The following is a 10,223-nucleotide window of genomic DNA, read 5'->3' as shown; positions in this document are numbered from 1 at the left end:
GATCTCATATTGTGTAAAAGGGTGCATCTTGGAATTCCAAACAATGTTGCCTAAGGAAGTTTTCATTTTCTTTGGACGAAAAAACCATTTTCCATTTTTTGAGTGCCCAAAAGGAGGTTCTTTTGTGAAGGACCTCCCAAATAATTGTTGCAAAATTGGACAATATCAATTTTCTAAAATACTAGGACACATTTAATGCACAATTGACAAAATGGTTGGGTGTAAAAAGTTTTGATCCACCTCTCGTGAAAAAGACAAATTTCCGCCGATTCAGCCGGAAGCGGGTCAAATTTGAACTGCAGCTGCCTCATAGTTTGCTATTTATTTTTTCCAAAAATCATTTCTAGGTGCATAAGTATCTATTTAATCAGAGAAACACCAAAAAAATTCTAAGATTCAACCACTAGCTAGGAACGGTCATTTCCACCGTTTTGACCGCATTTTGAAACGGGCATAAAAAATTCAAAAAAAAAATCAAAAAAATGGGAAACCTTCGCATTGTGTCATTATATGTGGCCAAGTTCCCAGGAAAAATAACAAACTTGTAATACGGCAATTATTTTAAAAAAGTGTTCTCAGAAACGAGCTATCACGTGTGGAGATCAATGGCTTTCAAGCCAAATGATCAATCTTATGGCCACATTCATGGCATAGTTTGTTCAAATGATCTCATATTGTGCACAAGGGTACATATTGGAATGGCAAACAATGTTGCCTAAGGAAGTTTTCATTTTCTTTGGACGAAAAAACCATTTTCTATTTTTCGAGTGCCCAAAAGGAGGCTTGTTTGTGAAGGACGTCCCAAATAATTGTTGCAAAACTGGACCAAATCAATTTTCTAAAATACTAGGACATATTTAATGCACAATTGACAAAATGGTTTGGTGTAAAAAGTTTTGATCCACCTCTCGTGAAAAAGACAAATTTCTGCCGATTCAGTTGGAAGCGGGTCAAATTTGAACTGCAGCTACCTCATAGTTTGCTATTTATTTTTTCCAAAAATCATTTCTAGTTACATAAGTACCTATTTAATCATAAATACATGGTTTGGTGGCGATACGTCGAGGTTTGGGCGGTGGCCGAGGGCCCCAACTCTAGAGCGCGTAAACTCGCATGCCCGACGCGTGGTCACCGCGTGACCGTGGCGTTGCCATGTGTTCTGGGTGGCCTAGGCATGTCTAGTGGGTTGGGCACTCCCCAGGTAGGTGCTAGGAAGAAAATTACAACATAAGATTCTCACGAGGAGACCGATCGATGCTCAAACATGAATTAGCAGCCAAGTGTTTGATTAGTGGTACGGAAAATGTACATGGCTAATGGGCGTGAGTTTTGGCCGAGGATGATCAGTTACTAAGAAGACCGTCTTCACAAATTTTCAGCTCAAAAGGAGGAGCCTAGGTGGTACTTGTTTTGCAAAGTACCACATTGGACAAAAATACGAATGTTGAAGCTGCGCTCAAAATAATGAATGGATTGAGCTGGCATTTTGTGGAGGATGGTTATTTGGGCATAGGAAAGCACTGTAGAAAATAGATACTATTTGGACATGCCAAAGTGGTACTTCCTTCACAAAGTGCTGCTTTGAACAAAATAGGAAAATGAATATTGTTGAATTATTTTTGAACTAGGCAAGGAAGGTTTTTGACATATTTGATGAATATATGATCCAAACAATTTATGAGAATTTTTTGGGAATTTTTGGAATAACAGAAATATAGGTTGCTTCACAACCTAGGGCAAAAATTGACACATGGACATGACACATAGGCAAAATTGATGAGATGGCGCCTAGTCATCGCAACCCACCACAATTTACAAGGCTATGACCATCTATATTGGTCGTTAACAACTAGAAATAAGGCAGCGGACTAGCGCTGTTTGCTTTATGACCATTTCGTGTAAGGAAATTACGACCTTTCTGACCAAAATGGTCGCAATGGTTTAGGGTTTGGAGCCCCCCGAACAGCTTTTGACCAATAGGTCTCAAATGGTCATAGATCTATGACCAATTCTTCCAGGGTCACTGACAGAAGGTCACTAGTTGACATATTTCTTGTAGTGCGTGTGCGGTGCCCCCCTCCACAGATTTCCACCTCGGTCATATCGTTGTAGTGCTTAGGCGAAGCCCTGCGTCGGTAACTTCATCATCACCGTCATCACGCTATCGTGCTGACGAAGCTCTCCCTCGACACTCAACTAGATCTAGAGTTCGTGGGACGTCACCGAGATGAACGTGTGCAGATCGCGGAGGCGCCGTACTTTCGGTACTAGGATCGGTCGGATCGTGAAATATACGACTACATCAACCGCGTTGTCATAACGCTTTCGCTTTCGGTCTACGAGGGTACGTAGACAACACTCTCCCCTCTCGTTGCTATGCATCACCTAGATAGATCTTGCATGACCGTAGGAAGTTTTTTGAAATTACTGCGTTCCCCAATAGTGGCATCCGAGCCAGGTCTATGCGTAGATGTTATATGCACGAGTAGAACACAAAGATTGTGGGCGATAATAGTCATACTGCTTACCAGCATGTCATACTTTGATTCGGCGGTATTGTTGGATGAAGCGGCCCGGACCGACATTACGCGTACGCTTACATAAGACTGGTTCTACCGACGTGCTTTGCACACAGGTGGCTGGCGGGTGTCAGTTTCTCCAACTTTAGTTAATCGAGTGTGACTACGCCCGGTCTTGAAGGTTAAAACATCACACTTGACGAAAAATCATTGTGGTTTTGATGCGTAGGTAAGAACGGTTCTTGCTCAGCCCGTAGCAGCCACGTAAAACTTGCAACAACAAAGTAGAGGACGTCTAACTTGTTTTTGCGGGGCATGTTGTGATGTGATATGGTCAAGACATGATGCTAAATTTTATTGTATGAGATGACCATGTTTTGTAACACAGTTATCGGCAACTGGCAGGAGCCATATGGTTGTCGCTTTATTGTATGGAATGCAATCGCCATGTAATTGCTTTACTTTATCACTAAGTGGTAGCGATAGTCGTAGAAGCAATAGTTGGCGAGACGGCAGCGATGCTATGATGGAGATCAAGGTGTCGCCCCGGTGACGATGGTGATCATGACAGTGCTTTGGAGATGGAGATCAAAGGCACAAGATGATGATGGCCGTATCATATCACTTATATTGATTGCATGTGATGTTTATCCTTTATGCATCTTATTTTGCTTAGTTCGACGGTAGCATTATAAGATGATCTCTCACTTAATTTCAAGGTACAAGTGTTCTCCCTGAGTAGACACCATTGCGAAAGTTCGTCGTGCCGAGACACCACGTGATGGTCGGGTGTGATAAGCTCTACGTTCACATACAACGGGTGCAAGCCAGTTTTGCACATGCAGAATACTCGGATTAAACTTAACGAGCCTAGCATATGCAGATATGGCCTCGGAACACTGAGACCGAAAGGTCGAGCATGAATCATATAGTAGATATGATCAACATAGTAACGTTCACCATTGAAAACTACTCCATCTCACGTGATGATCGGACATGGTTTAGTTGATTTGGATCACATGATCACTTAGATGATTAGAGGGATGTCTCTCTAAGTGGGAGTTCTTAAGTAATATGATTAATTGAACTTTAATTTATCATGAACTTAGTACCTGATAGTATTTTGCATGTCTATGTTGTTGTAGATCAATGGCCCGTGCTACTGTTCCTTTGAATTGTGTTCCTAGAGAAAGCTAAGTTGAAAGATGATGGTAGCAACTACACGGATTGGGTCCGTAACTTGAGGATTATCGTCATTGCTGCACAGAAGAATTACGTCCTGGAAGCACCGCTAGGTGCAAGACCCGCTGCAGGAGCAACGCCGAACGTTCTGAGCGCCTGGTAGAGCAAAGCTGATGACTACTCGATAGTTCAGTGTGCCATGCTTTACGGCTTAGAACCGAGACTTCAACGACGTTTTGAACATCATGGAGCATATGAGATGTTCCAGGAGTTGAAGTTAATATTTCAAGCAAATGCCCGGATTGAGAGATACGAAGTCTCAAATAAGTTCTATAGCTGCAAAATTGAGGAGAATAGTTCTGTCAGTGAGCATATACTCAAAATGTCTGGGTATCATAATCACTTGACTCAGCTGGGAGTTAATCTTCCGGTTGATAGTGTCATTGATAGAGTTCTTCAATCACTGCCACCAAGCTACAAAAGCTTTGTGATGAACTATAACATGCAAGGGATGGATAAGACGATTCCCGAGCTCTTCGCAATGCTAAAGGCTGCAGAGGTAGAAATCAAGAAGGAGCATCAAGTGTTGATGGTCAACAAGACCACCAGTTTCAAGAAAAAGGGTAAAGGGAAGAAGGGGAACTTCAAGAAGAATGGCAAGCAAGTTGCTGCTCAACTGAAGAAGCCCAAGTCTGGACCTAAGCCTGAGACTGAGTGTTTCTACTACAAAGGGACTGATCACTGGAAGCGGAACTGCCCCAAGTATTTGGCGGATAAGAAGGATGGCAAGGTGAACAAAGGTATATGTGATATACATGTTATGGATGTGTACCTTACTAATACTCGCAGTAGTACTTGGGTATTTGATACTGGTTCTTCTGCTAATGTTTGCAACTCGAAACAGGGACAACGGATTAAGCGAAGATTGGCTAAGGACGAGGTGACGATGCGCGTGGGAAATGGTTCCAAAGTCGATGTGATCGCCGTCGGCACGCTACCTCTACATCTACCTTCGGGATTAGTTTTAGACCTGAATAATTGTTATTTGGTGCCAGCGTTAAGCATGAACATTATATTTGGATCTTGTTTGATGCGAGACGGTTATTCATTTAAATCCGAGAATAATGGTTGTTCTATTTATATGAGTAATATATTTTATGGTCATGCACCCTTGAAGAGTGGTCTATTTTTATTGAATCTCGATAGTAGTGACACACATATTCATAATATTGAAGCCAAAAGATGCAGAGTTGATAATGATAGTGCAACTTATTTGTGGCATTGCCGTTTGGGTCATATTGGAGTAAAGCGCATGAAGAAACTCCATTCTGATGGACTTTTGGAATCACTTGATTATGAATCACTTGGTACTTGCGAAGCATGCCTCATGGGCAAGATGACTAAAACTCCATTCTCCGGAACAATGGAGCGAGCAACAGATTTATTGGAAATCATACATACTGATGTATGTGGTCCGATGAATATTGATGCTCGCGGCGAGTATCGTTATTTTCTGACCTTCACAGATGATTCGAGCAGATATGGGTATATCTTCTTGATGAAACATAAGTCTGAAACATTTGAAAAATTCAAAGAATTTCAGAGTGAAGTGGAAAATCATCGTAACAAGAAAATAAAGTTTCTACGATCTGATCGTGGAGGAGAATATTTGAGTTACGAGTTTGGTCTTCATTTGAAACAATGCGGAATAGTTTCACAACTCACGCCACCTGGAACACCACAGGGTAATGGTGTGTCCGAACGACGTAACCGCACTTTATTAGATATGGTGCGATCTATGATGTCTCTTACTGATTACCGCTATCATTTTGGGGTTATGCTTTAGAGACGGCTGCATTCACGTTAAATAGGGCACCATCTAAATCCGTTGAGACGACACCTTATGAACTGTGGTTTGGCAAGAAACCTAAATTGTCGTTTCTTAAAGTTTGGGGCTGCGATGCTTATGTGAAAAAGCTTCAACCTGATAAGCTCGAACCCAAATCGGAGAAATTTGTCTTCATAGGATACCCAAAGGAGACTGTTGGGTACACCTTCTATCACAGATCCGAAGGCAAGACATTCGTTGCTAAAAATGGATCCTTTCTAGAGAAGGAGTTTCTCTCGAAAGAAGTGAGTGGGAGGAAAGTACAACTTCATGAGGTAACTGTACCTGCTCCCTTATTGGAAAGTAGTTATCACATAAATCAGTTCATGTGACTACTACACCAATTAGTGAGGAAGCTAATGATGATGATCATGTAATTTCAGATCAAGTTACTACTGAACCTGTAGGTCAACCAGAGTAATATCCGCACCAGAGTGGTATGGTAATCCGGTTCCGGAGGTCATGTTACTTGACCATGACGAACCTACGAACTATGAGGAAGCGATGATGAGCCCAGATTCCGCAAAATGGCTTGAGGCCATGAAATCTGAGATGGGATCCATGATGAGAACAAAGTATGAACTTTGGTTGACTTGCCCGATGATCGGCAAGCCAAAGAGAATAAATGGATCTTCAAGAAGAAGACTGACGCTGACGGTAATGTTATTGTTTACAAAGCTCGACTTGTTGCGAAAGGTTTTCGACAAGTTCAAGGAGTTGACTACGATGAGACCTTCTCACCCGTAGTGATGCTTAAGTCCGTCCGAATCATGTTAGCAATTGCTGCATTTTATGATTATGAAATTTGGCAAATGGATGTAAAGACTGCATTCCTGAATGGATTTCTAGAAGAAGAGTTGTATATGATGCAACCCAAAGGTTTTATCAATCCAAAGGATGCTAACAAAGTGTGCAAGCTCCAGCGATCCATTTATGGACTCGTGCAAGCATCTCGGAGTTGGAATAAACGTTTTGATAGTGTGATCAAAGCATATGGTTTTATACAGACTTTTGGAGAAGCCTGTATTTACAAGAAAGTGAGTGGGAGCTCTGTAGCATTTCTAATATTATATGTGGATGACATATTGTTGATTGGAAATGATATAGAATTTCTGGATAGCATAAAAGGATACTTGAACAAGAGTTTTTCAATGAAAGACCTCGGTGAACCTGCTTATATATTGGGCATCAAGATCTATAGAGATAGATCAAGACGCTTAATTGGACTTTCACAAAGCACATACCTTGATAAAGTTTTGAAGAAGTTCAAAATGGATCAAGCAAAGAAAGGGTTCTTGCCTGTGTTACAAGGTGTGAAGTTGAGTCAGACTCAATGCCCGACCACTGCAGAAGATAGAGAGAAAATGAAAGTCATTCCCTATGCTTCAGCCATAGGTTCTATCATGTATGCAATGTTGTGTACCAGACCTGATGTGTGCCTTGCTATTAGTTTAGCAGGGAGGTACCAAAGTAGTCCAGGAGTGGATCACTGGAGAGCGGTCAAGAACATCCTGAAATACCTAAAAAGGACTAAGGATATGTTTCTCGTTTATGGAGGTGACAAAGAGCTCGTCGTAAATGGTTACGTCGATGCAAGCTTTGACACTGATCCAGATGACTCTAAGTCACAAACTGGATACGTATTTATATTGAACGGTGGAGCTGTCAGTTGGTGTAGTTCTAAGCAAAACATCGTGGCGGGATCTATGTGTGAAGCGGAGTACATAGCTGCTTCGGAAGCAGCAAATGAAGGAGTCTGGATGAAGGAGTTCATATCCGATCTGGGTGTCATACCTAGTGCATCGGGTCCAATGAAAATCTTTTGTGACAATACTGGTGCAATTACCTTGGCAAAGGAATCCAGATTTCACAAGAGAACCAAGCACATCAAGATATGCTTCAATTCCATCCGCGATCAAGTCAAGGAGGGAGACATAGAGATTTGCAAGATAGATACGGATCTGAATGTTGCAGACCCGTTGACTAAGCCTCTCATGAGCAAAACATGATCAGCAACAAGACTCCATGGGTGTTAGAATCATTACTGTGTAATCTAGATTATTGACTCTAGTGCAAGTGGGAGACTAAAGGAAATATGCCCTAGAGGCAATAATAAAGTTGTTATTTATATTTCCTTATATCATGATAAATGTTTATTATTCATGCTAGAATTGTATTAACCGGGAACTTAGTACATGTGTGAATACATAGACAAACAGAGTGTCACTAGTATGCCTCTACTTGACTAGCTCGTTGAATCAAAGATGGTTAAGTTTCCTAGCCATAGACATGAGTTGTCATTTCATTAACGGGATCACATCATTAGAGAATGATGTGATTGACTTGACCGATTCCGTTAGTTTAGCACTTGATCGTTTAGTTTGTTGCTATTGCTTTCTTCATGACTTATACATGTTCCTATGACTATGAGATTATGCAACTCCCGAATACCGGAGGAACACTTAGTGTGCTATCAAACGTCAAAACATAACTGGGTGATTATAAAGATGCTCTACAGGTGTGTCCGATGGTGTTTGTTGGGTTGGCCTAAATCGAGATTAGGATTTGGCACTCCGTGTTACGGAGAGGTATCTCTGGGCCCTCTCGGTAATGCACATCACTATAAGCCTTGCAAGCAATGTGACTAATGAGTTAGTTGCGGGATGATGCATTATGGAATGAGTAAAGAGACTTGCCGGTAACGAGATTGAACTAGGTATTGAGATAGCGATGATCGAATCTCGGGCAAGTAACATACCGATGACAAAGGGAACAATGTATATTGTTATGCGGTTTGACCGATAAAGATCTTCGTAGAATATGTAGGAACCAATATGAGCATCCAGGTTCCGCTATTGGTTATTGACCGGAGATGAGTCTCGGTCATGTCTACATAGTTCTCGAACCCCGTAGGGTCCGCACGCTTAACGTTCGGTGACGATCGGTATTATGAGTTTATGTGTTTTGATGTACCGAAGGTAGTTCGGAGTCCCGAATGTGATCACGGACTTGACGAGGAGTCTCGAAATGGTCGAGACATAAAGATTGATTTATTGGTTGACTATATTCGGACACCGGATGAGTTCCGGGGGTCACCGGATAATTATCGGAGTGCCGAGGGTTATCGGAACCCCCGGGGGAACTAATGGGCCAACATGGGCCTTGTGAGAGAGAGAGAGAGGAGGGGGCCTTAGGGCTGGCCGCACCCCCCCCCCCCCTTGAGGAGTCCGAATTGGACAAGGAGGGGGGCGGCACCCCCTCTTTCCCTCCCTCTCTCCGTCTCCTTCCTTCCCCCTCCTAGTAGGACTAGGAAAGGAGGAATCCTACTCCTGCTAGGAGGAGGATTCCTCCCCTCCTTGGCGCGCCTATAGGGCCGGCCGGCCTCCCCCTTGCTCCTTTATATACGGGGACAGGGGGCACCCTAGAACACACAAGTTGATTGTTTAGCCGTGTGCGGTGCCCCCCTCCATAGATTTTCACCTCGGCCATATCGTTGTAGTGCTTAGGCAAAGCCCTGCGTCGGTAACTTCATCATCACCGTCATCACGCCATCGTGCTGATGAAGCTCTCCCTCGACACTCAGCTGGATCTAGAGTTCGTGGGACGTCACCGAGCTGAACGTGTGCAGATCGCGGAGGTGCCGTACTTTCGGTACTAGGATCGGTCGGATCGTGAAGACGTACGACTACATCAACCGCGTTGTCATAACGCTTCCGCTTTCGATCTACGAGGGTACGTAGACAACACTCTCCCCTCTCGTTGCTATGCATCACCTAGATAGATCTTGCGTGATTGTAGGAATTTTTTTGAAACTAGTGTGTTCCCCAACACCGGAAGACGGTAGCGTTGCTGCTTACAAGTCAGACCAGACGTGAGTGACATGGTTGCTTGCATGTGGGTCCATACGCTCGTGACGACATGCATAATTGTCAAAATCTGTAGATTTCAAAACTTGTCTTATATTTCAATTTGCTGCCAAATTATAATAAAATTCATTTTTGAAAAATTGAATTTGAATGCAAAATTAGCTCTCATAGTTGATTAAAATATATGGATGTACATATCATGGTTGAGGAGAGAGAGAGGATATTTGGATGTCCGACGTGGTGGCTTTTGATTGGCTAGGAGGACGTCCATACTCCCCCAAAGCCCCCTAAGTTTTCTACTCCCTTCGTCTCGACGCATAGGGCGTGCACATAGTTTTAGGTCGCTGATTGGACCAACTAAAGGTATATTATATGTCATCAAAAGCATATCACTAGATTGATATGCGAATGTAGTTCTAGTTTCTAAATTTACATTTTCATTACTACATATAATGCATGTTTAACTAGTTAAATTGATGACCTAGAACTATGTGCATGCTTTTATGCGCCGAGACGGAAGGAGCACCACTTTGATGATCTAGAACTACGTGCATGCTTTATGCACCGAGACGAATGGAGTACCACTTTGCTGGAATACAGATGTCCGGACACAGACGCAGACGAGTTTGAGGGATAGCATTGAACGACTGAGGGAACCCTAAAAAGGGCATATATGGCGATGTGATGGTCCGCGTTGGAGATGTCCTTATAATTGTATTTATCTTTTAAAAACAAATATCATACATCGTAATAGTAATTTTGTAGACA

Source organism: Aegilops tauschii, chromosome 3 (assembly GCF_002575655.3).
Source record: "Aegilops tauschii subsp. strangulata cultivar AL8/78 chromosome 3, Aet v6.0, whole genome shotgun sequence".
NCBI classification, from domain to species: Eukaryota; Viridiplantae; Streptophyta; class Magnoliopsida; order Poales; family Poaceae; genus Aegilops; species Aegilops tauschii.
The sequence above is the reverse complement of the archived record's forward strand: the minus strand, read 5'-3'. Positions refer to the sequence as shown.